Here is a 25,141-nt window from a genome sequence, read left to right on the forward strand (position 1 = left end):
TGTGTCTTTGCTAAAAGGGAGTTAATCTACTTAGGGTTTGTTATATCACCTGAAGGTCTTAAAATGGATCCAACGAAGGTAAAAGCCATCTTGGAATGGCCTACTCCAAGGTCTGCTACTAAGGTAAGATCATTTCATGGTCTGGTTAGTTTTTATAGGAACTTTATTAAGAATTTTAGTGGCATGTGTGCACCCCTAACTGACACAATAAGAGGAGATAGAAAAGAGTTGAAATGGACTGCAGCAGTTGTGAGAAGTTTTGAATTGTTGAAGAAGAAGGTGACAGAACAACCTCTGTCGGTACTTCTAGATTTTAGAACGGTATTCCAGGTGGATTGTGATACTTGTGGCAGTGCTATTGGGGCTGTATTAAGTCAATAAGGTAAGCCTATTGCTTATTTTAGTGAAAAATTGAATGATGCAAAGAAGAAGTATTTTGTTTATGATCCAAAGTTCTATGCAATAGTTCAGGCCTTAAAGAAATGGAGGAACTATTTATTGCTCAAGGAATTTTTTTTGTATACTGATCATCAAGAATTACCATACCTAAATAGCCAAGTTAAATTGAATCAGAGGCATATGAAATGGGTAGAGTTCTTGTAGAGTTATACATTTGTGTTGAAGTATAGAAGTGGAAAATCTAATAGGGTTGCAGATGCACTAAGCAGGAGACAGTTGTTGCTTACAGTAATGCAGGTTGCAGTAGTTGGGTTTGATGAACTCAAGAATTTGTACACTGAGGATCCTAATTTTTCTGAAGCATGGAAAGCTTGTAAAGAGCCTATTGCTCTAGATAGAACCAAGTGGTTAGACTATTTTATTCAGGATGGCATGTTGTTCAAGGGTAGTCAATTGTGCATTCCAAGGAGTTCCATGAGAGAAAATATAATTAAAGAGAAATACAGTGGAGGGATGTCGAGACATTTTGGTCAAGATAAGACCATTGCCATTCTTAGAGAACATTATTTTTGGCCTCAGATTTCACAGGATGTGAAGAAGTTTGTACAGAGTTGCCAGGTTTGTTAAGTTGCCAAGGGATTTGGTCACAATACTAGACTAGATCAACCATTGCATTTTCCATCAGCCCATGGGAGGAAATAAGTATGGATTTTGTTCTTGGATTGCCAAGGAGACAACATGGCAATGACTCAATATTTTTGGTGGTTGATAGGTTCTCCACAGTAGCACATTTCATTCCATGCCATAAGACTCATGATGTTGTCCATATTGCAGACTTGTTTTTCAGAGAGGTGGTAAGACTACATGGTCTTCCAAGGAGTATAGTTTCTGAAAGAGATACTAAATTTGTGGGGTATTTCTAGAGGAAATTATGGAAGAAGTTGAGAACATACTTGAAATTCAGTTCCACACATCACCCACAGACTGACGGCCAAACAGAAGTGGTAAATAGAAGTCTGGGCAATTTGCTTAGATGTTTAATTGGGGATAAGCCCAAGGGATGGGATTTGATTCTACCACAAGCAGAGTTTTCTTACAATAACTCTATAAATAGGAGTACTAGAAAATAAAAATTCCAAATTGTATTTGGAAGTAGCCCAAGGACTGCACCAGAATTGAGGAAGATAGAGCAAGGGGAGAGGACAAGTGCTGAAGCTGAAGAATTTGCTAAACATATCAAGCATCTACATGGAGAAGTTTAGGCACACATTACCAAGATGAATCAAGAGTATAAAGCTAGGGCTGATCAAAGGAGAAGACATAAGGAATTCCAAGTAGGGTATATCGTCATGGTGCACTTATGAAAGGAAATATTTCCAATCGATACTTACAACAAGCTAAAAATGAAGAAATTTTGCCCGTGCAAAATTCTGAAGAAACATGACTCTTGAAATGCATATGAGGTGGAGCTTCTAGACGGTGTTCAAAGTTCTCCTATTTTCAACATTGCAGACTTAACAGAGTATCATGATGATGGCGCAGATGAGGAGCTGGTGTTAGAGCAATGTTCAATTCCTGCTTCTAAGAAGGAGGAGATAGAAGACATTCTAGATCATCTTGGGGGTAGAAGTACCAGAAATAGGCAGTATGAAGAGTATTTGGTCAAGTGGAAAGGACGGCCGATAGAGGACTCAACCTAGATTTCAGCAGCTGAGGTTTCCCATTTGGAATTTCCTCTACCATTCATAAAGTGACAGGGTCACTTTTCAATCTACCCTAGGTGTTTGATGCAGGAGCATCTAGAGGTATAAGGGCAATCCTGTGTCACCCAAAAAAAAATTACTTAGACTTAGTTTCTGTATCATGTGTTTTCATTTTTGGATACCCATTTAGGTCAAATAAAGGTTCCAACTCTCACAGTTCCACTATCAGTGTTCTAGGATAGAGTATTTGAACACCTTGGGATACATGTAAATGTTAAAAAAATAGGAGTATGTAATTGAGCCATCATTTTATTGAAATAGGAGGTGTAAATTGGCAAGATGAATGTAATTTTAATTTAGAGCATTCCAAAAAAAGAATCAAGTCAAAAGGCCCCACGGTTTGAAAGTTATCACAATTTTTCGACTTTTGGAGACCTCCTAAGAATGGTTCAAAGTAAGGTTAAAGCCTTAAATGACCTTGAAAAGGGAAAAAAATGGGGAATGAGTGGAGCTTGTCCATAGGGCTATAGAGAGCTTTGAGAGCTTTCCGAAAATGTAAACGGTTCATCAATCGGAGCTACGATTCAAAAGTTATGCCTCTTGGAAGTTCGGTTACCATTTTTGGATTCCTCTAGATTTGCACCAACTTCTAACGCGGCTTTTGAAGCATTCTACTTGGTCGATGGATGCCTACTAGCACTTTCTAGAATGTATTCCTATTCCTTAACCCTCTGGGGTCTATTTAAGGACATTTCTGGCATTGTGAAAGGCAGTTTGGTGTGGATTTTGAGAGGAGGTACTGAAAGGAGAAATTATCTCCAGATTTATGTTATTGTAAGCCCATAGGGCATGTTATGAAGTCTATTTTCTTTGTACTGAATGTACTAGCTTATTGTCACAGTAAATACAATTTCCCTTTACCTGTTATGTCCATTCTATGCTTGGGTTGTGTCCCCAGCAAGTGGTATCAGAGTTGGTTTTCCTGAGTGTGTAGACAGAGCATCGATTGTGAGGCAGTTCCCACCAGGACTATGTAGATGTGGGTTTGAGTTAAGAAGATGCCTCCATGAAGAGAGCGTGGTGGAAGGGTCAAATTTGTTAATCTTGAGGAGGTTAGAGCCCTCCAAAGGCAAGTACAAGCATTGCAGGAAGAGCTCCATAGAGGAACAAATGCTGCCGCAGGGGACGACAGTGAGGATGACAATGGAGAAGAAGAAATTGGACCAGAAGGAAAATTTGATGGGGAAGTTCTGAATCAAGTAGAGGAAAGGCTTTTTAGAGCCATTACTAAATTTTTGAAAATACCTACAATTGATGTGGGTGTACTTTCAGGAAATCTGAAACTAGATGAGTTGATCGACTGAATCAATGAACTGGAAGAATACTTTGAGTATGAGGATATCAAGGACCTAGATAGGGTTAAGTTTGCAAAGGCCAAACTGAAAGGCCATGCAAAAATCTAGTGGCAAGAGGTTTAATTGGAAAGAAATAGAAGAGGAAAGGAGAAGATCACAAGGTGGGATCGCATGGTAGACAAATTAAAGAAGCAATTCATTCCTATGGACTACGAGCTTGATTTGTTTAAGAAGATGCATGGGCTAAAGGAAGTAGGAAATCTAGTCCAAGAATATACAGAGGAGTTCTATCAACTTTTGATTAGAGCAGGGCATGCAAAAGAAAATAAGGAGAAGGTTGCTCATTATATCAGTGGGTTGTGACCTAGCATCCAAGAGGAATTAAGTCTAGTAAGAATGACCAACGTTGAAGAGGCATACCAGTTTTCCCTACGAGTTGAAGAGAAGCTGAATAAGAGGTTTGAACGGAGACAAAGAGGGCATGGTCAAGGAAGAAGGGGAAGCGGTAGGTCATCTGGAGGTCAAAATGAAACCCAAAGGAAAAATGAAGATGTGAGTATTAGCAGGAACCAAAGGAATGAGGGTTACAACCGTTCTCGTGATCAAGACTTTGGAAATCAAAGAGGAAGAGGTAGAGGACATGGACAAGGAAGAGGAGGTTTCCATGGTAACTTTTTCCATTGTAATGAAGAAGGTCATTGTGCCTTTCAATGCCCTCAATGACATGGAAGGACAGATAAGAGAGTTGAGGGCCAAGCTAGGGTTGCTCATGTGGATGAGGATGCACAATCATCCCATTCAGAGGATGCAAAAAGAGGAGAGACCTTGGTGAATGAAAGGGTCCCACTAAGTGCTGAGATTGAACAAGGACAAAGGAGGAGTTTGTTCTGTACCAGATGCAAGTGTTAGGATAAATGTTGTGACATGATCATTGATGGTGGTAGCATTGATAACTTTGTATCAGAAGAGATGGTCTCTAAGTTGAAGCTCAAGAGGGAGAGACATCCTCATCCCTATCAGATTTCTTGGGTAAAAGATGATCATAAGGTCCTAGTAAGTGAACAATGTCTCACGAAATTCAAAATTGAGAGTTACCATGACGAAGTTCTCTGTGATGTTATTCCAATGGATGTTTGCCATATGTTGTTGTGTAGACCATGGTAGTTTGATAGACATGCAGTACATGATGGTCATGCAAACACAAATTTTCTAATAAAGAATGGAGTTTACCACAAACTAAAGCCAATGAAAAGGGAAGGTGAAAAGGTATGTAGCAGTGCTAGGATTTGTCTTGTTGATGGAAGAAAGATTTTAGATGGAATGAAACATCAGCGTATGTGTAATTCTTTGATTCCTAGGAACGATAAAGAAGGTAGTATTGAAATACCACTTGAAGTTTCAAATTTACTAGGTGAATCTGGAGATATTATCTTTGATAATGTTCCAGAAGGATTGCCACTAGTAAGGAAAATTAGTCATCAGATAGATCTGATTCCAGGACCAAGTTTTCCTAACAAGGCTGCTCACAGGATGACTCCTACTAAAACAAAGGAGCTAAATAGACAAGTTCAGGAACTGTTGAGGAAGGGCTCAATTCGGAGAGTCTGAGTCCATGTGCAGTAACCATAGTATTGCCACCAAAGAAGGATGGAGAGTGGAGGATGTGTACAGACTCTCGAGCTATAAATAGGGTAAACATCAAATATCGGTTTCCTTTGTCAAGAATGGATGATCTTATGGACTGCTTGAGTGGAGCTCAGCACTTAACAAAGATAGATCTCAAGAGTGGTTATCACTAGATATGGATTCAAGAAGGAGATGAGTGGAAAATAGCCTTCAAGACCAAGAAGGGACTTTATGAGTGGTTAGTCATGCCCTTTGGATTGACAAACGCCCCAAGCACCTTCATGCGGCTCATGAATGAGGTACTTAAGAAGTTCTTGGGAAACTTTGTTATTGTATTTGGATGATATTTTAATTTTCAGCAAGACTTTGGAAGAAACTTTGTTGCATATTCATAGTGTTCTTTATAGGTTGAGGGAAGAGAAACTATTAATTAATTTGAAGAAGTGTATCTTTGCTAAAAGGGAGTTAGTCTACTTGGGGTTTGTTATATCACCTTAAGGTCTTAAAATGGATCCAGAGAATGTAAAAGCCATCTTGGAATGGCCTACTCCAAGGTCTACTACTAAGGTAACATCATTTCATGGTCTGGTTAGTTTTTACAGGAAGTTTATTAAGAAGTTTAGTGGCATATGTGCACCCCTAACTGACATAATCAGAGGGGATAGAAAAGAGTTCAAATGGACTGGAGCAGCTGCGAGAAGTTTTGATTTGCTGAAGAAGAAGGTGATAGAACAACCTATGTTGGCACTTCTAGATTTTAGAAAGGTATTCTAGGTGTATTGTGATGCTAGTGGCAGTGTTATTGGGGCTGTATTAAGCCAAGAAGGTAAGCCTATTGCTTATTTTAGTGAAAAATTGAATGATGCAAAGAAGAAGTATTATGTTTATGATCAAGAGTTCTATGCAATAGTTCAGGCCTTAAAGAAATGGAGGCATTATTTATTGCCAAAGGAATTTGTTTTTTACACTGATCATCAGGCATTACAGTACCTAAATAGCCAAGGTAAATTGAATCAGAGGCATATGAAGTGGGTAGACTTCTTGCAGAGTTATACATTTGTGTTGATGCATAGAAGTGGAAAATCTAATAGGGTTGCAGATGCACTAAGTAGGAGATAGTTGTTGCTTACAGTAATGCAGGTTAAAGTAGTTGGGTTTGATGAACTCAAGAATTTGTACCCTGAGGATCTTGATTTTGCTGAAGCATGGAAAGCTTGTAAGGAGCCTGTTGTTGTAGATAGAACCAAGTGGTTAGACTATTTGATTCAGGATGGCATGTTGTTCAAGGGTAGTCAATTGTGCATTCCAAGGAGTTCCATGCGAGAAAATATGATTAAGGAGAAACATAGTGGAGGGATGGTAGGAAATTTTTGTCAAGATAAAGCCATGGCCATTCTTAGAGAACATTATTTTTGGCCTCAGATTTCACAAGATGTGAAGAAGATTGTACAGAGTTGCTAGGTTTGTCAAGTTGCTAAGGGATTTAGTCACAATACTGAACTATATCAGCCATTGCATGTTCCATCAAGGCCATGGGAGGACATAAGTATGGATTTTGTTCTTGGATTGCCAAGGACACAACATGGTAATCACTCAGTATTTGTGGTGTTTCATAGGTTCTCCAAAATGGCACATTTCAGTCAATGCCACAAGACTCATGATGCTTTCCATATTGCAGACTTGTTTTTCAAAGAGGTGGCAAGAATACATAGTCTTCCAAGGATTATAGTTTCTAATAGAGATACTAAATTTGTGGGGTATTTTTGGATGACATTATGGAAGAAGTTGAGAATAAACTTGAAATTCAGTTCCACGCATCACCCATAGATTGACAGCCAAACAGAAGTGGTAAATAGAAGTCTGGGCAATTTGTTGAGATGTTTAGTTGGGCATAAGCCCAAGGGATGGGATTTGATTCTACCACAAGTAGAGTTTTCTTACAATAACTCTATAAATAGGAGTACTGAAAAATCACCTTTCCAAATTATATATTGAAGTAGCCCAAAGACTGCACCAGAATTGAGGAAGATAGAGCAAGGGGAGAGGACAAGTGCTGAAGCTGAAGAATTTTCTGAACATATCAAGCATCTACATCAGAAGGTTTTGGCACACATTATTGAGATGAATCAAGAGTATAAAGCTAGGGCTAATCAAAGGAGAAGACATAAGAAATTCCAAGTAGCGGATCTCGTCATGGTGCACTTACGAAAAGAAAGATTTCTAGTCGGTACATACAACAAGCTAAAAATGAGAAAATTTTGCCCTTGCAAAATTTTGAAGAAACATGAGTCAGGAAATGCATATGAGTTGGAGCTTCCAGACGGTGTTCACGGTTCTCCTATTTTCAACATTGCAGAATTAACAGAGTATCATGATGATGGCACAGATTAGGAGCTAGTGTTAGAGCAATGTCCAATTCCTGCTTCTAAGAAGGAGGAGATAGAAGACATTCTAGATCATCGTGTGGGTAGAAGTACCAGAGATAGGCAGTATGAAGAGTATTTGGTCAAGTGGAAAGGACGGACAATAAAGGACTCAACCTGGATTTCAGTAGCTGAGGTTTCCCAGTTGGGATTTCCTCAACCATTCATAAAGTGACAAGGTCACTTTTCAATCTACCCTAGGTGTCTGATGCAAGAGCATCCAGAGGTATGAGGGCAATCTTGTGTCACCAAAAAAAAAGTACTTAGACTTAGTTTTTGTTTCATGTGTTTTCATTTCTAGATACCCATTTGGGTTAAATAAACGTTCCAAATCTCACAGTTCCACTATCAGTGTTCTAGGATAGAGTATTTGAACACCTTGGGATATGTGTAAATGTTTAAAAAATAGGAGTATGTAATTGAGACATCATTTTGGTGAACTAAGAGGTGTAAATTGGCCAGATGAATGTAATTGTAATTTAGAGCATTCCAGAAAAGGTATCAAGTCAAAAGGCCCAACGGTTTCAAAGTTATCACAATTTTTTGAGTTTTGGAGACCTCCTAAGAATGCTTCAAGGTCAAGTTAGGGGCATTAAATGACCTTGAAAAGGGCCAAAATTTTGAAACGAGTAGAGCTTTTCCATAGGGCTATAGAGTGCTTCAAGAGCTTTCCAAAAATGTAAACAGTTCGTCAATCGGAGCTACGGTTCAAAAGTTATGCCTCCTAGAAGTTCGATTACTGTTTTTGGATTCTTCTGGATTTGCACCAACTTCTAACGTAGCTTCTGGAGCCTTCTACTTGGTCAGTGGATGCCTACTAGCACTTTCTAGAATATATTCCTAATCCTTAACCCCCCAGGGTCTATTTAAGGACATTTCTGGCATTGTAAAAGGCAGTTCGGAGTGGATTTTGAGAGGAGGTACTAAAAGGAGAAATTATCTCGAGATTTATGTTATTGTAAACCCATAGGCCATGTTATGAAGTCTATTTTCTCTGTACTGAATGTACTAGCTTATTTTCACAATTAATACAATTTCCCTTTTCCTGTTGTGTCCATTCTATGCTTGGGTTGTGTACCCATCAAGTGGTATCAGAGCTGATTTTCCTGAGTGTGTAGATAGAGCGCCAACTGTGAGGCAGTTTGTACCAGGACTGTGTGGTTGTGGGTTTGAGTTAGGAAGATGCCTCCATGAAGAGAGCATGGTGGAAAGGATAGAGCTATTAATCCTAAGGAAGTTAGAGCCCTCCAAAGGTAGGTCCAAGCATTTTAGGAGGAGCTCCAAAGGGGAACAAATGTTGTCGCAGGTGACAACAGTGAGGATGAAAATGGAGAAGATGAAATTGGATGAGAAGGGGAATTTGATGGGGAAGTTCTGAATCAGGTAGAGGAAAGTCTTTTTAGGGCCATTATTAAATTTGGGAAAAGTCCTACAATTGATGTGAGTGTATTTTCAGGAAATCTGAAACCAGATGAGTTGATCGAATGGATCAATGAACTGGAAGAATACTTTGAGTATGAGGATATCAGGGACCCAGATAGGGTTAAGTTTTCAAAGGCCAAACTGAAAGACCATGCCAAAATTTGGTGGCAAGAGGTTCAATTTGAAAGAAACAGAAGAGGAAAGGAGAATATCACAAGGTGGGATCGCATGGTGGACAAATTAAAGAAGCAGTTCATTCCTATGGACTAGGAGCTTGATTTTTTTAAGAAGATGCATGGGCTAAAGCAAGTAGGAAGATCATTCCAAGAATATCCAAAGGAGTTCTATCAACTTTTGATTAGAGCAGGGCATGCAGAAGCAAATAAGGAGAAGGTTGCTCGTTATATCAGTGGCTTGCGACCTAGCATCCAGGAGAAATTAAGTCAAGTAAGAATGATCAGCATTGAAGAGGCATACCAGTTTGCCCTATCAGTTGAAGAGAAGCTGAATAAGAGGTTTGAAGGGAGACAAAGAGGGCATGGTCATGGAGGAAGGCAAAGCGGTAGGTCATCTGGAGGTCAAAATGAAACCCAAAAGAAAAATGAAGATGTGGGTACTAGCAGGAACCAGAGGTATGAGGGTTTCAACTACTCCCATGATCAAGACTTTGGAAATCAGAGAGGAAGAGGTCAAGGACATGGACAAGGAAGAGGAGTTTTCCATGGTACCTATTTCCATTGCAATGAAGAAGGTCATCGTGCCTTTGAATCCCTCAATGAAAAGGAAGGACAGATAGGGGAGCTGAGGGAAAAGTTAGGGTTGCTCATGTGGATGAGGATGCACAATCATCACATTCAGAGGATGCAGAAAGAGGAGAGACCTTGGTGAATGAAAGGGTCCTACTAAGTGGTGAGATTGAACCAGGAAAAAGGAGTTTGTTCCATACCAGATGCAAGTGTGAGGATAAATGTTGTGATGTGATCATTGATGGTGGTAGCACTGATAACTTGGTATCAGAAGAGATGGTCTCTATGCTAAAGCTCAAGAGGGAGAGACATCCTCAGCCCTATCAGATTGCTTGGGTAAAAGATGATCTTAAGGTCTTGGTAAGTGAACAATGTCTCGTGAAATTCAAAATTGGGAGTTACCATGATGAAGTTCTCTGTGATGTTATTCCAATGGATGTTTGCCATCTATTATTGGGTAGACCATGGCAGTTTGATAGACATGCAGTACATGATGGTCATGCAAACACATATTCTCTAACAAAGGATGGAGTTTGCCACAAACTGAAGCCCATGAAAAGGGAAGGTGAAAAGGTATGTAGCAGTGCTAGGATTTTTCTTTTTGATGGAAGGAAGTTTTCAGATGGAATGAAACATCAGTGTATGTGTTATGCTTTGATTCCTAGGAAAGATAAAGAAGGTAGTAGTGAAATACAACTTGAAGTTTTACATTTACTAAGTGAATTTGCAGATATTATCTCTGATAATTTTCCAGAATGATTTCCACTAGTAACGCAAATCAGTCATCAGATAGATCTGATTCTAGGAGCAAGTTTTCCTAACAAGGTTGCTCATAGGATGACTCCTACTGAAATGGAGGAGCTAAATAGACAGGTTCATGAGCTATTGAGAAAGGGCTTGATTCAAAAGAGCTTGAGTCCATGCGCAGTACCCGTAGTATTGGCACCAAAGAAGGATGGAGAGTGGAGGATGTGTACAGACTCTTGAGCTATAAATAGGATAACCATCAAATATTGGTTTCCTTTGCCAAGAATGGATGATCTTATGGATTGTTGGAGTTGAGCTCAGTACTTCACAAAGATAGATCTCAAGAGTGGTTATCACCAGATACGGATTTGAGAAGGAGATGACTGGAAAATGGCCTTCAAGACCAAGGAGGGTCTTTATGATTGGTTAGTCATGCCCTTTGGATTGACAAATGCCCCAAGCACCTTCATGCGGCTCATGAATGAGGTACTTAAGAAGTTCTTGAGAAAATTTGTTATTGTTTATTTGGATGATATTTTAATTTTCAGCAAGACTTTGGAAGAACATTTATTGCATATTCATAGTGTTCTTGAGAGGCTAACGGAAGGGAAACTATTAATTAATTTGAAGAAGTGTATCTTTGCTAAAAGGGAGTTATTCTACTTGGGGTTTGTTATATCACCTTAAGGTCTTAAAATGGATCCAGAGAAGGTAAAAGCCATCTTGGAATGGCCTACTCCAAGGTCTACTACTGAGGTAAGATCATTTCATGGTCTGGCAGTTTTTATAGGAAGTTTATTAAGAATTTTAGAGGCATATGTGCACCCCTAACTAACACAATAAGAGGGGATAGAAAAGAGTTCAAATGGACTGTAGCAACTGCAAGAAGTTTTGAAATTCTGAAGAAGAAGGTGACAGAATAACCTATGTTGGCACTTCCAGATTTTAGAAAGGTGTTCCAGGTGGATTGTGATGCTAGTGGTAGTGCTATTGGGGTTGTATTAAGCCAAGAAGGTAAGCCTATTGCTTATTTTAGTGAAAAAAAGAATGATGCAAAGAAGAAGTATTCTGTTTATGATCAAGAGTTCTATGCAATAGTTCAGGCCTTAAATCTAAATGGAGGCATTATTTATTGCTAAAGGAATTCATTTTGTATACTGATCATCAGGCATTACAATACCTAAATAGCCAAGGTAAATTGAATCAGAGGCATATGAAGTGGGTAGAGTTCTTGTAGAGTTATACATTTGTATTGAAGCATAGAAGTGGAAAATCTAACAGGGTTGCAGATGCACTAAGCAGGAGACAGTTGTTGCTTACAGTAATGCAGGTTGAAGTAGTTGGGTTTGATGAACTCAAGAATTTGGACCCTGAAGATTCTGACTTTGGTAAAGCATGGAAAGCTTGTAAAGAGCCTGTTGTTGTAGATAGAACCAAATGGTTAGACTATTTGATTCAATATGGCATGTTGTTCAAGGGTAGTCAATTGTGAATTCCAACGAGTTCCATGAGGGAAAATCTGATTAAGGAGAAATATAGAGGAGGGATGGGAGGACATTTTGGTCGAATTAAGACCATTGACATTCTTAGAGAACATTATTTTTTGCCTCACATTTCATAGGATGTGAAGAAGTTTGTACAGAGTTGCCAAGGTTGTCAAGTTGCCAAGGGATTTAGTCACAATAATGGACTATATTAGCCATTGCCTATTCCATTAAGGCCATGGGAGGACATAAGTATGGATTTTGTTCTTGGATTGCCAAGGAAACAACATGGTAATGACTTAGTATTTGTGGTGGTTGATATGTTCTCCAAAATGGCACATTTCATTCCAAGCCACAAGACTCATGATGCTATCCATATTGCAGACTTGTTTTTCAGAGAGGTGGTAAGACTACATGGTCTTCCAAGGAGTATAGTTTCTGACAGAGATACTAAATTTGTGGGGTATTTCTCGAGGACATTATGGAAGAAGTTGAGAACAAACTTGAAAGTCAGTTCCACGCATCACCCACAGACTAACGACCAAACATAAGTGGTAAACAGAAGTCTCGGCAATTTGCTGAGATATTTAGTTGGGGATAAGCCCAAGGGATGGGATTTGATTCTACCACAAGCAGAGATTTCTTACAATAACTCTATAAATAGGAGTACTAGAAAATCACCATTCTAAATTGTATATGGAAGTAGCCCAAGGACTACGCCAGAATTGAGGAAGATAGAGCAAGGGGAGAGGACAAGTGCTGAAGCTGAAGAATTTGCTAAACATATCAAGCATCTACATTTGAGGAGGTTCAGGCACACATTACCAAGATGAATCAAGAGTATAAAGCTAGGGCTAATCAAAGGAGAAGACATAAGGAATTCCAAGTAGGGGATCTCATCATGGTGCACTTATGAAAAGAAAGATTTCCAGTCGATACTTACAACAAGCTAAAAATGAAAAAATTTGGCCCCTGCAAAATTCTGAAGAAACATGACTCTTGAAATGCATATGAGGTCGAGCTTCCAGACGGTGTTCACAGTTCTCCTATTTTCAACATTGCAGACTTAACAGAGTATCATGATGATGGCGCAGATGAGGAGCTGGTGTTAGAGCAATGTCCAATTCTTGCTTCTAAGAAGGAGGAGATAGAAGACATTCTAGATCATCATGTGGGTAGAAGTACCAGAAACAGGCAGTATGAAGAGTATTTGATCAAGTGGAAAGGAGGGCCGATAGAGGACTCAACGTGGATTTCAGCAGTTGAGGTTTCCCATTTGGGATTTCCTCTACTATTCATAAAGTGACAGGGTCACTTTTCAATCTACCCTGGGTGTCTGATGCAGGAGCATCCAGAGGTATAAGGGCAATCCTGTGTCACCCAAAAAAAAAGTACTTAGACTTAGTTTCTATTTTATGTGTTTTTGTTTTTGGATACCCATTTGGGTCAAATAAATTTTCCAACTCTCACAGTTCCACTATCAGTGTTCTAGGATAGAGTATTTGAACACCTTGGGATACGTGTAAATGCCAAAAAATAGGAGTATGTAATTGAGCCATCATTTTGGTGAACTAGGAGGTATAAATTGGCCAGATGGATGTAATTGTAATTTAGAGCATTCTAGAAAAAGAATCAGGTCAAAAGGCCTCACGGTTTGAAAGTTATTACAATTTTTCAGGTTTTGGAGACCTCCTAAGAATACTTCAAAGTTAGGTTAGGGGCATTAAATGACCTCAAAAAGGGCCAAAAATTCAAGAACAAGTAGAGCTTGTCCATAGGGCTATAGAGCGCTTCGAGAGCTTTTTGGAAATGTAAACGATTGATCAATCGGAGCTACAGTTCAAAAGTTATGCCTCTTGGAAGTTCGGTTACCATTTTTAGATTCTTCTAGATTTTCACCAACTTCAAACGTAGCTTCTGGAGCCTTCTACTTGGTTGGTGGATGCCTACTAGCACTTTCTAGAATGTATTCCTAGTCCTTAACCCTCTAGGGTCTATTTAAGGACATTTCTAGCATTGTAAAAGGCAGTTCGGAGTGGATTTTGAGAGGAGGTTCTGGAAGGAGAAATTATCTCCAAATTTATGTTATTGTAAGCCCATAGGGCATGTTATGAAGTCTATTTTCTCTGTACTGAATGTAATAGCTTATTTTCACAGTTAATACAATTTCCCTTTTCCTATTGTGTCCATTCTGTGCTTGGGTTGTGTCCCCATCATGTTCTTAGTCTTAGAATGAAAAATAAGATTCTTAGACATTCTTATTGTACTTGTGTTATCACAGTAATTGATAGCAAGTTCTTTAAATGTAATTTCAATATCCTTCATTATTTGCTTCATCCATATAGCTTGATTACAATTGTTTGTTGCTATGACATATTCTGCCTCTACAGTACACTGTGAAGTGTAATCTTGTTTCTTGTTGATCCAAGAAACTAGTCTTTCACCAAGAAATAATACTGCTTCACTGGTACTTTTTCTATCATCCATATCTCCTACCCAATCAGCATTAGTATAAGTGCAAAGAGAAAAATCATTACCTCTATCATACCAAATGCCATAATCAAATGTCCCTTTTAGATATCTAAATGTCCTTTTTACTGTTGCATAGTGATATTCTTTAGGATTATCCTAAAATCTTGTCACAATTCCAACCATGTTAGCTATATCTAGTCTACTAAGAGTTAGATACTACAATCCTCCAATCATAGAGCTCTACTTCTTTTTTTCAATAGCAGGTGTCTCATCATTGCTAGATAACTTGTGACTAGTTACCATAGGAATTCCAATAGGTTTACAATATTCTAGTCCAAATATTTTTAGTAAATCTTTCAAATACTTAATCTAAGAAATACAGATACCTTCCTTGTTTTGAACAATTTGCAATCCTAAGAAAATTTGAATTTCTCCTATCATACTCATCTCAAAATAATTCTTCATATCTTCTAAGAATTTGTTACTAGCTTCATCATTTCGTCCAAAAATGATATCATCAACAAATACAATGATTATCAACAAACCATTTTCTATTTCTTTCAAGTACAAGTTGTTGTATGTTGTTCCTTTAGAAAATCCAAGCTTTGCTAAGTATTTATCTAACCTTGCTTACCAAGTTCTAAGTGTTTAATTTGCAAACCATATCATTCTCTTCTATCAAAGGAAAGCCTTCTGGCTACTTAATATAAACTTCTTCTTCAAGTTCTCCATTAAAGAATGCAAACTTAGCATCCATCTAATATACCTTAAAGTTTTTATTTGCTGCATATGCCAAGAACATTCTAACTACTTCCATTCTTGCTACAGGTGCATATGTTTCCTCATAGTCCATTCCTTCTTGTTGAGAATAGCCTTTACATACTAGTCTTTCTTTTTTTCTTATTACTTATCCTTGTTCATTCATTTTTTTTCCAAATTCCCACTTTGTGCCAATCCCATTCTTATTCTTAGGTCTAGGAAGTAATTCCCATGTGTCATTATTTATTATCTATTTCAGTTCTTCCTCCATTGTTTTCATCCAATGATCATCCTTGATTGCATCATCTACGGTCTTTGGTTCTAATTGAGATATTAGACATAGTTCTTCATTGATTTTTCTTCTTGTCATTACTCCTTTTTCTTTACTACCTATTATCTAATCAATAGGATGATTTCTCATCATATTCTTATTTAGGGTAGGATTTGTAGCTTCAACTCTTATTTCAAGTATTGCATTCTATTCTCCTCTCTTTTTTTAGTTTGTACATTACTCTACAAGTTATTGTTAGTCTTGAGAAATAATTCATTGCATCTATTGGTCATCCCAAAATAATTATCTTGATCAGAGTTATAATCAATCATCTTTACTTTGGTGCCAAAATTTTCATCTATTCTCACATTTTCACATTCTACTATAGTTTTTGTTCTATAGTTGAAACATCTATAAGCTTTACTTTTTAATGAATAGGCAAGAAAAATACCGTCATCACTCCTTAGATCAAACTTACTGATATCATCATCTCTTTTGATGTAACATTTACTACCAAATATTTTAAAATATTTAACTAATGGTGAGTATCCAAACCATAAGTCATAAGGTGTTTTTTTCATACCTTTTCTGATATGTACTTTGCTCAAAGTGTATACTATTGTATTGACTGCTTCTCTCCAAAATTTCTTTGGTACATCATTCTTGGATAACATAGCTCTTGCTACTCCAGCAATTGATCTATTTTTTCTTTCAACAATTCCATTCTACTCAAGTGAATAAGGTGAAGATAGTTGTCTTTTGATTCCATGCTCTTCATAGTACATATTGAATTCTCTAGAAGTGAATTCTCCTTTTCTATCAAATCTTAAGCTCTTGATTTTAACTCTAGATTCATTCTCTAATATGTTCTTGAATATCTTGAATTTATCAAATGCTTCTGATTTTTCTTTAAGAAAATCTACCCACAACATTCTAGTAAAATCATCAACAAAAATCATAAAACACCTTTCTCCATAGAATCCTCTTGTTCTTGAAGGACCACTTAAATCTATATGGACCAATTCCAACTTCTCTGTAGTACCAAACTTCTTGCTAGGAAATAAAACTTTCTTTTGCTTAGCCAAGATACATTCCTTACAAATAATGTCAATAGGTGTAGTGATCTTAGGTAAATCTCTCACAACATGTGTATTACTGACTTTCACAATGTTATCAGAGTTATGTGACAAAATATTTTGTGCCATAACCAACTATTGTCAACTTTAGCTACTAAACATGTTATTTTGGTGGTGTTCAATTGAATTACATTACCTCTAATTCTTGTGCTATTACCAAGTAATTTTCCTTCCTTGTCCTTAATGATACAAGTGTCATTACCAAACTATTATTGGTAACCCTTATCCACAAGCTATCCAACACTTACCAAGTTATGTTTCAATCCATCAACAAAGTAAACATCATCAATATTTATTTTACCATTAAGTGTGATAGATCTAATTCCTATAATGTAATAGGCTACATTATTCACTACTCTGACAATCCCTCCATTGTGGCTTCTAATTTTGACAAATTCTCTCATATCACTAGTCATGTGATGTGAACAACCACTACCAATGATCCTATCCTTCCTTTCAACTTGTGAAATCAACACACTTTCTTCTTTGATCTCTTTGTCAAGATCATCCTCCTTTATAGCTATGAATCCCAATTCATCTTCACTTATGCTTTGATTATATTCTTCTTCTTCTTCTTCATTAACATATAAGCAATTTCTAGGTCTCCTAGGTCGAAATCTTCCTTAGAATTCTTTTCACTTTTAGGACACTTAGATACATAATGACCATATTCATTACATGTCCAACACTTAAAGATATTCTTACCATCTTTTTCTCTTTCCACAAGAAGAGCCACTCCTTCTTTGATCTTTTCCTCAACAATCTTACTACTGCTAGCAATGTCTCCTTCCATTTTTATGTTCTTTGCTAGACTAGGTTTAACATTTAATGTTTCTACTATTTCTAATTCTTTGAATTTTTTTAGATCAAATTGTGCAACTTCCAATCTACCAAGCAATGTTTCTTTTGTGAAATTTTCAATATAGGGTATCATCATTTGAATCATCTATGTTATTATCTTAAAAGGTTCTATTATACTTTTCAAGACCTTCCATATTACTTCATCATCTGATTTGGTTCCACCATAAGATCTAATTCCTCCAGCAATCTTAGATATTATGTCAATGTAGCTTATTACATATTCATCTTCCATCATTCTAGCATCTTGAAATACACAATGAAAATTTTGTAATCTAATTCTTTTTGCATGTGTATTCCCCTCATAATTAGCTTCTGAAGTTTTCCAAATTTCATGAGATGTGTTGAGAAGTTTTACCTAACTATACTCACTTTCAGTTAGAGATGACAATATTTCTTCTCTTGCCCTTATGTTGTACATAAATACTTCTCTCTACTCCTTGGTATAACTTTCAATATTATCTTCTTCCACAATATCCTTAGATGCCTTGGGTATAATCCAATATCTTGGACCCATGTACAAAATATGAGTCTTCATCTTATCCTTCTAGCTATCATAATTAGAGCCATCAAATATCAGACTTTCCTTTCTAAACATGTTTTCCATGGATCTCCCAAAGCTGTTAAACTTTATCTTCAAGGACCTTTTTCTCTAGTACCAATTGTTAGAAACAATAGCCCACCAAGATAATTGAGAGGGGGGGTGAATCAGTTATCCAATAATTAAAACATTTATCCTCTTCAAACAAACTTAACCATTCAACCAAAGTAAACAACAACCATACAATGATGCACATAAAAAAATACACCAAATATGTTGACTAGGGAAACCCTTGATCAAATGGAAAACCCTAGTGGGAATGATGCCCACAAGATGATGTGCTAATATAAATATTCCTTGTTAGAGGATGGACCCTATTAGGCTTCTATTACAACATTTAGTACAATGAGTCCCTATTAGGAGACTTTGAATCCTTGATAGGAGATTCCAACCCTATTAGGAGTTTTGGAAGATAGCTAAACCCATTGTTTAAATACACATAGGTAAATTACTCTACTTCTTTAGCTCTCTACTTGCTCAATAGTTCACAAGTCTCATATGGTCTCTAGACCTTAAATGCAAAAAACATCTTTCCTTTATACCATGCCTAATAATAAATGCTTGAGTCAGCTTCCCACTTAATTATAATATGTCAATTAAATGAATGCACATTTAATTAATGATATTGGCTCACCATCATAAGAAGATTATTACTCATGCGACTTTCATATATGCGCACTCTTTGACATCATCACCAACTAGTATACTATCTCCAGTTTATTGTGCAACCTTTCATTACATTTGTGATGAACTACATCAATCAACCAATAGGAATTTATTTCCTAATACTCTATTTCCATAGGGTTCTCTATAGATCAATAATATCTTTCATATACTATCAATTTAGGTTCTATGCACTTGCCCTTGTAACAAACACATACTATAGTATACTTTGGAAACTATGCATCAATAGATGAGTAATGTATTGTTCTTAATTCAAAGATCACATTTTGTTGCTCTATCAGTCTTCACAAACTTACTATTATGTTTTCATTAATAAATAAAAAGTCATGAATACATGACATCAATGTTCTTCAATGCTCCCACATAGTGATATCATCAACACTCATGATAACATGTAGTGCCTCTCATGTTTTCATTCTATACCTTGTTTTATTTTGGTTTTGAGAGATACTTTGATACTCATGTTCAAAGACATTCAAGATGACCAAATGGTCAGATACTTTATTTTGATTTACCAGTATCATAGATGTTAGGTGGTATCTTGTTTAGTTAGATCATATATACATGATGATGCTTACTTATGTGGCATGATGCTTTATGATAATATCTAGTTATTTTGTATTTGGGCATATACTCTATTTATGACTAAATGAAGCACTTATTGGATTCTTTATACTTTGATTTGTGTTTCTATGTCCATTTCCTTGATTCTTTCATTGAGATGTTTGATAATGTAGTGGGTAATTTAGATAGATGATTTTAATGTAATTTAATGCATTTATCACTTTGAAAATATTATTATATGAAATTATCCTTGATCATGTTGTTCAGTGTGCAAGAGTTATATCCTTGACAATGCCACATGGAGTTGGTGATTTGGTTGTACTTACCTAGCCAATGTCATTCCTATATGGTCAATGTATTTTTTTTAATTAATTAATTAAACCCTCTAATGATTTAATAAATCCAAACTCATTTACATTATGTGATTGGACCAATAAGCATGTCTGTGCATTTAGGGGTTCACATTTGTCATGAAGGTTATGTAGGAATATTGTGATTTATAAGTTAAAAGGAATTTTGGGCTTTATCTTATTTTATTTTATTCCTAGAAGGTTTTTTGTAGTTGAATTCCAATTACTTGGAATAGCCTATTTTTGTTTTGGTTGATTAAGGGTTCAAATAGGTGATTTACTTAATTTCTCTAATCCTTTTATTTACTTGAAAAGTGAATATATATCCAAAAAGGAATTTTATTCCTCATTTCTCACTTTTTGAAATAGAAATTTGAGAGCAATTTCCAAATCCTCTTCATGAGGAAATATTTTTCTATTCATTGTAGGAGCTATAGGTGTCGGATCATCATGAGGTTGGTCTCGTTGGATCTAGCTTGGGAGACCTTGGATTGCCATGATTTTTGGCATTTTTTGCAACATTTTTATTCTAATATTTAGGTTCCCGTAATTTCCCTTTTAGCCATCATGTATGGCTCTCCTATTTTACTATTTCAGCTCTATTTCTACTTCTTTTTTCCATAACTATTTCTTAGGAGATTGAGAACAAGTTTTCCCCTCCATTTCTGGTTGATAGCTCTACTTGGTTGGGCAATTATTAGCATTTCCCTATTTTTCAAGATGACGATTTGGGGTTTTGCACCATTATGCTAGCCAATTTTTTCATACACACTCCAAACCTAGATTTTATTTTATATTTATGGTTTTTGTACCCAAAGGAAAAATGGGTTTTAATTTCAATTTTTTTGACCTTTAAGGTTTTTGCCTTGATTTGAGTGCCACCTGATTTCTTAGGTTTTTAGCATTGTAGTTGGTTGTGGGTCTATAATTATCCATAGGGATGTCTTTCTAACCCTTTTTTTGTTTCATTACATTGGAATTCATTTCAAATGCATACTCCTAGATATAGGCCAATTGAGTGAGTCATTTCCTGATTCCTTTTTGTTTTACATCTAGCCCTTCTTATTTTGATCATCATGTAGTTGGTGTGCCTAAACACAAGAATGTGTGTTTTCACTTGTTAGTTTCATGCATTTGTAAATGGAATCCAAGCTATAAGACTTCCTTAGTGATACTTACATTAAAAAACTCTCTATCTATATGGCAAAAGAAAGTCATTTGATTTGGATTGATATCTTCTAAAAGATATGTTGATATGGATTCTTTGTAATGCCCCACCAAGGGATCCAAAAGAAATAACCTAAATTTTTACTAAGTTTGCCAACATTTTTTTTTTAAACAAGATAAAACATACACATCAAACACATAGTAGTGGAAGCAATAATATACAATCAACTAAAAGCATACATATTAGGTTACATTTCTTAAGGATCCCAAGATGTTAAATCACATATAAATTTAATTTAATACTAAGTCCATCAATACCACATCCATATGAAAGAATAATTATCAAGTCTAACATCCATTTAAATAATATACATTTGTTCCAAATGCCTCTTGGCATATGAAATTCAAAATGCTCAATCATCCACTGTACATGTCATAGGGTATGAAAGGCTAAAAGAATATACATATGTAAAAATAGAAATACATCATCCTCCTCAGATCCACGATACAAGTACATTAAAATAGATGAAACCATCCACTATACATGATATATCCATCCATCATAAAAGATATCAACATCCATCATAAAATATAACCATCCATCATAATGATACATAGATAGAATGGAAGGAAATATAGACAAGAAAGCTCTAGCCATGATGACTACAAATGGATCCCAATGGTAAGAGTAGAAAGCACTACCACCCAACCCTATGGAACCTAAATGGATCACTCCCACTATGCTAAAGAAATAGTCTGAAGTCCCAAACAAGATATCAAACCAAATATCACAAGCAATCTCCTAGTCCAGGAAATCCTAAATTTAATCTAACTCAAGGGTTCTAAGATAGATCGACATCTATTTCCCAGAGGCAGACAAAGACATATAAGAAACCTACTATGTAAGTAGGCAAGTGTCATCATATGAATCATGTTGGAGTTACCATGGTGGTCTCTTAAGACCCTAGGTCCCTAATGATCCCTATGTAGCCACTAGTATCCTCTCATACTAACCAAGCATACTACAAAATGCAAGGTCACAACCAAGCATTCTCTCTACTCCCATCCTAGTTTGTACTAGCACTCGAGGCATGGGTGAGAACATACAAAGACTCTTATTAGGTTTATTTTAATCCCCATTTAGTGTAATGTTTTCACTTATTAAATAGCTTACAATGGGTTACCATGGGAACCACTTAGGGCCCCAACCCCCATTTCAAGCCACTTCCTGACACTACATGTAGATAACCTACGCTAGGCTAAAAAAAATAAAAATAAAAGAAACATATAAAAATTACCTCTGTCTTATACAAGTGACTGAAAAGCATCAAAAGATAATCCATAATAATCACACCAGTTCTCTAAGAGCAACTAGAAAGCATCTCAAGATAAATGACAATACCCATTAGTTCTCAATGAGCAACCAGAAAGTATCCCAATAATACTAATCAATGACTAAAAATGGTTTATTAAAACATGTCACAACATGACATCACCAAGATCAAAGCAAACACTTCAGTCCCATCAAGGTGACTAGAAAGTAACCCAAGTATAACAAATTGAGGATTCAAAAATGGTTGAGTCAAGTAGGTCATACATTCACCTCAGTGTCACACAAGATCACTAGAAAGCAATAACAATCGATAGAATAATCACACATCATAGAGCATACCAAACACATTACCATGGTTGGGTTAAAAGGATCAAGATCAAAACATCAGCATGACATCACAAACACTAACCCTCGAGCCTCTAGTAACAACCTAAGACTAGTCAAAGCTAGGACAACCTCGAAACCCCAAAATATAGACAACACATAGAAAAAAAGGAGTAAGTTTCATGTTTTGATTTGTTTCAAAATCACGTTGTTGAGTTAAATATAAGGCTTTAGTTTCCATTTCAGAGTATATTTTCAACTAAGAAGATTTCTCATTTACCCTATAGTTAACCCATGCATTTTTTAAAGAATTACCCTCATAATATTTTAAATCAAATTTCTAAAATACTGTAAGGGTAAATTTTGTTTAAACCATTAAAATAATAACTAATAAAATAGTTCCAATTTTATTTAAAATCATTAGCATTATAGTATGAAATCAATTTCATTAAATACTCCCTTTTTTGATAATTAAACTTAATTAAATTTAATTTAAATTAAGTTAATTAATGTTCATGCAATTTAAATCTATCTATTAACATTCTTAATAAAGAGAAAGTTCAATTAATTAAAAAAGAATTTATATCTTAATTATACCTAATATAAAAATGAATTAAACTACATATATATATATATATATATATATATATATATATATATATATATCTTTTTATTAATTATAAAAAAAATTAAAATAATTAATAAAGTTTCAATTAATAAATTATAATTATATATATATATATATATATTGTTGGAAATATTCAAGATATGACAGGTTACTAAGAGGGGAGGCGTGAATTAGTAACCTCAAAACTTTAAAACAATTCAGCACTTTAATCATATATACTATTCACCATTCATTCATCTAATCTACTGCATATATGAGAGATCAAATATCCATAACACATGTGAATAGTGATTTGGTAACCCAAAAACCTTCCAAATAGAAAATAAAATTGGGGTGGGGATGATACCCACAAAACTTTAATACTACAATATAAAGTTGGCCTATTAAGGCTTGCATTGACCACTTCTGGTGATCTACCCTATTAGGAGCACAAAGGACTACTAGGTCCTCCTTGTTAGAGGATTTACAAACATACACTGAAGTATGCACTCTATTAGGAGATTTATGCAAAGACTGTTAAGTCTACCTTGTTAAAGGATTTACAAAATTGATTCACCTGTTAGGATGAAATAATGGATTTACTTACAAACTTGATTGCTGATTAGATCCTTGAAGTATAGATCACCTCTTGTGACTAATGAATCTTTACTGCTCCTTTTAGACCTTGCTGAATATTCTGCTCTACTGTTGATTCACATTTATTCTTCTCAAAGCATTACATGTTTGTTCCTTGATACTCTCATGCATACATTTTAAATGATATAATACATTACATATATATCATTCCAATAATTATAATTGCAAGGTTGGCCAAAACACAAATGAACAAAATATTACTAAGTTGGCTAAACAATAGAAAACTTGGGTTCTTCAAGCTGACTTGGTGACCTTCTGATACTCGGCATCGTTATGCACTTAGTAGAAGTGAAGGCTTGGTCCATACTAACCACACAACATAGCTTGGAACTCGGTAACCATTGGAGACTAGGTAGATATAGTGTCACTCGGTAAAAATTGAACCATTTGTTTACCTTGATTTCACTTGGTAAACACTACACTTCCATTACTCAATAAAAACTAAATCCTTCGTTTACCTTGATTTCACTGGATAAACACTACACTTCCACTCCTCAATAAACATTGCAACTTCCAATGCTCGATTTACACTGGATTCCCATGACACAATCTAACTACTTGGTAGATACTGAGATGCTCAGTGTAAACTATGAAGCTCAGTGAGTGTATGAAACTGAGTATTGAGCTCAGTAGCTATACTGATATAGATAAGTGTTGTCACTAATGAAAATAATAACTTAATGCCAACAATCTGCCCCTTTGGCATTAGTGAAAAAACACTTATAAGCCAAAACATATGTACATAACTTGACTCAATGAATTTTGGTTTTTCAAAATTGATCTTTGTAGAACTACTGCATATACATTTCTATATATCTTCTTAGTGACTTATAATGTATAAAATAAAGATACTTATGTACACATGCTAACTCTATTGAGTGCTAGCTCCCCCTTTCACTTATACTAATAACTCTTCTCATTTATTATGCTGAATCTCTCCCCCTTTTTGACAATAATGCCAAAGGACTACATATATAGTTTATATGACTACACCAAAGTGAGATAGAAAATCTTGATGTACCTTAAGGATGGTGGCAAAAGTACTATCCCAAGTCTGCTACAAAATTTGACAGGTGGAGAGAGAAATTTGAACTTCTGCTGATAATTGAATCATGTGATCAGCCACTGAGAAGTTCTAATCTTGGATCAATATTTTGCAATGAGAAATATGTTTCTACATTGTATCCATGATAGGAAGGATGTCTAGGAAGAAATATGTTCTGGATGTCTATTAGTGTAGACTGGATCCTTGCTTCCTCTCTCAATAGTTCTGCCTGCATGTCTGCAAGATATCTTATTTTGGTGTTATGGAAGGTTGTGGAGGAGGAGTCCACCTTTAGCTTGGATGCACTTGATTGCATATCAATGTTAATCTTATTTAGCTTATCCTTTATTTCTTTAGTAAAACAAGAAACATCACAAAGTTTGGAAAAAAGTGATGATGCATTATTAA

This window comes from Cupressus sempervirens, chromosome 11 (assembly GCF_028749045.1).
Source record: "Cupressus sempervirens isolate cs-2001-9-10 chromosome 11, ASM2874904v1, whole genome shotgun sequence".
Classification (NCBI taxonomy): domain Eukaryota; kingdom Viridiplantae; phylum Streptophyta; class Pinopsida; order Cupressales; family Cupressaceae; genus Cupressus; species Cupressus sempervirens.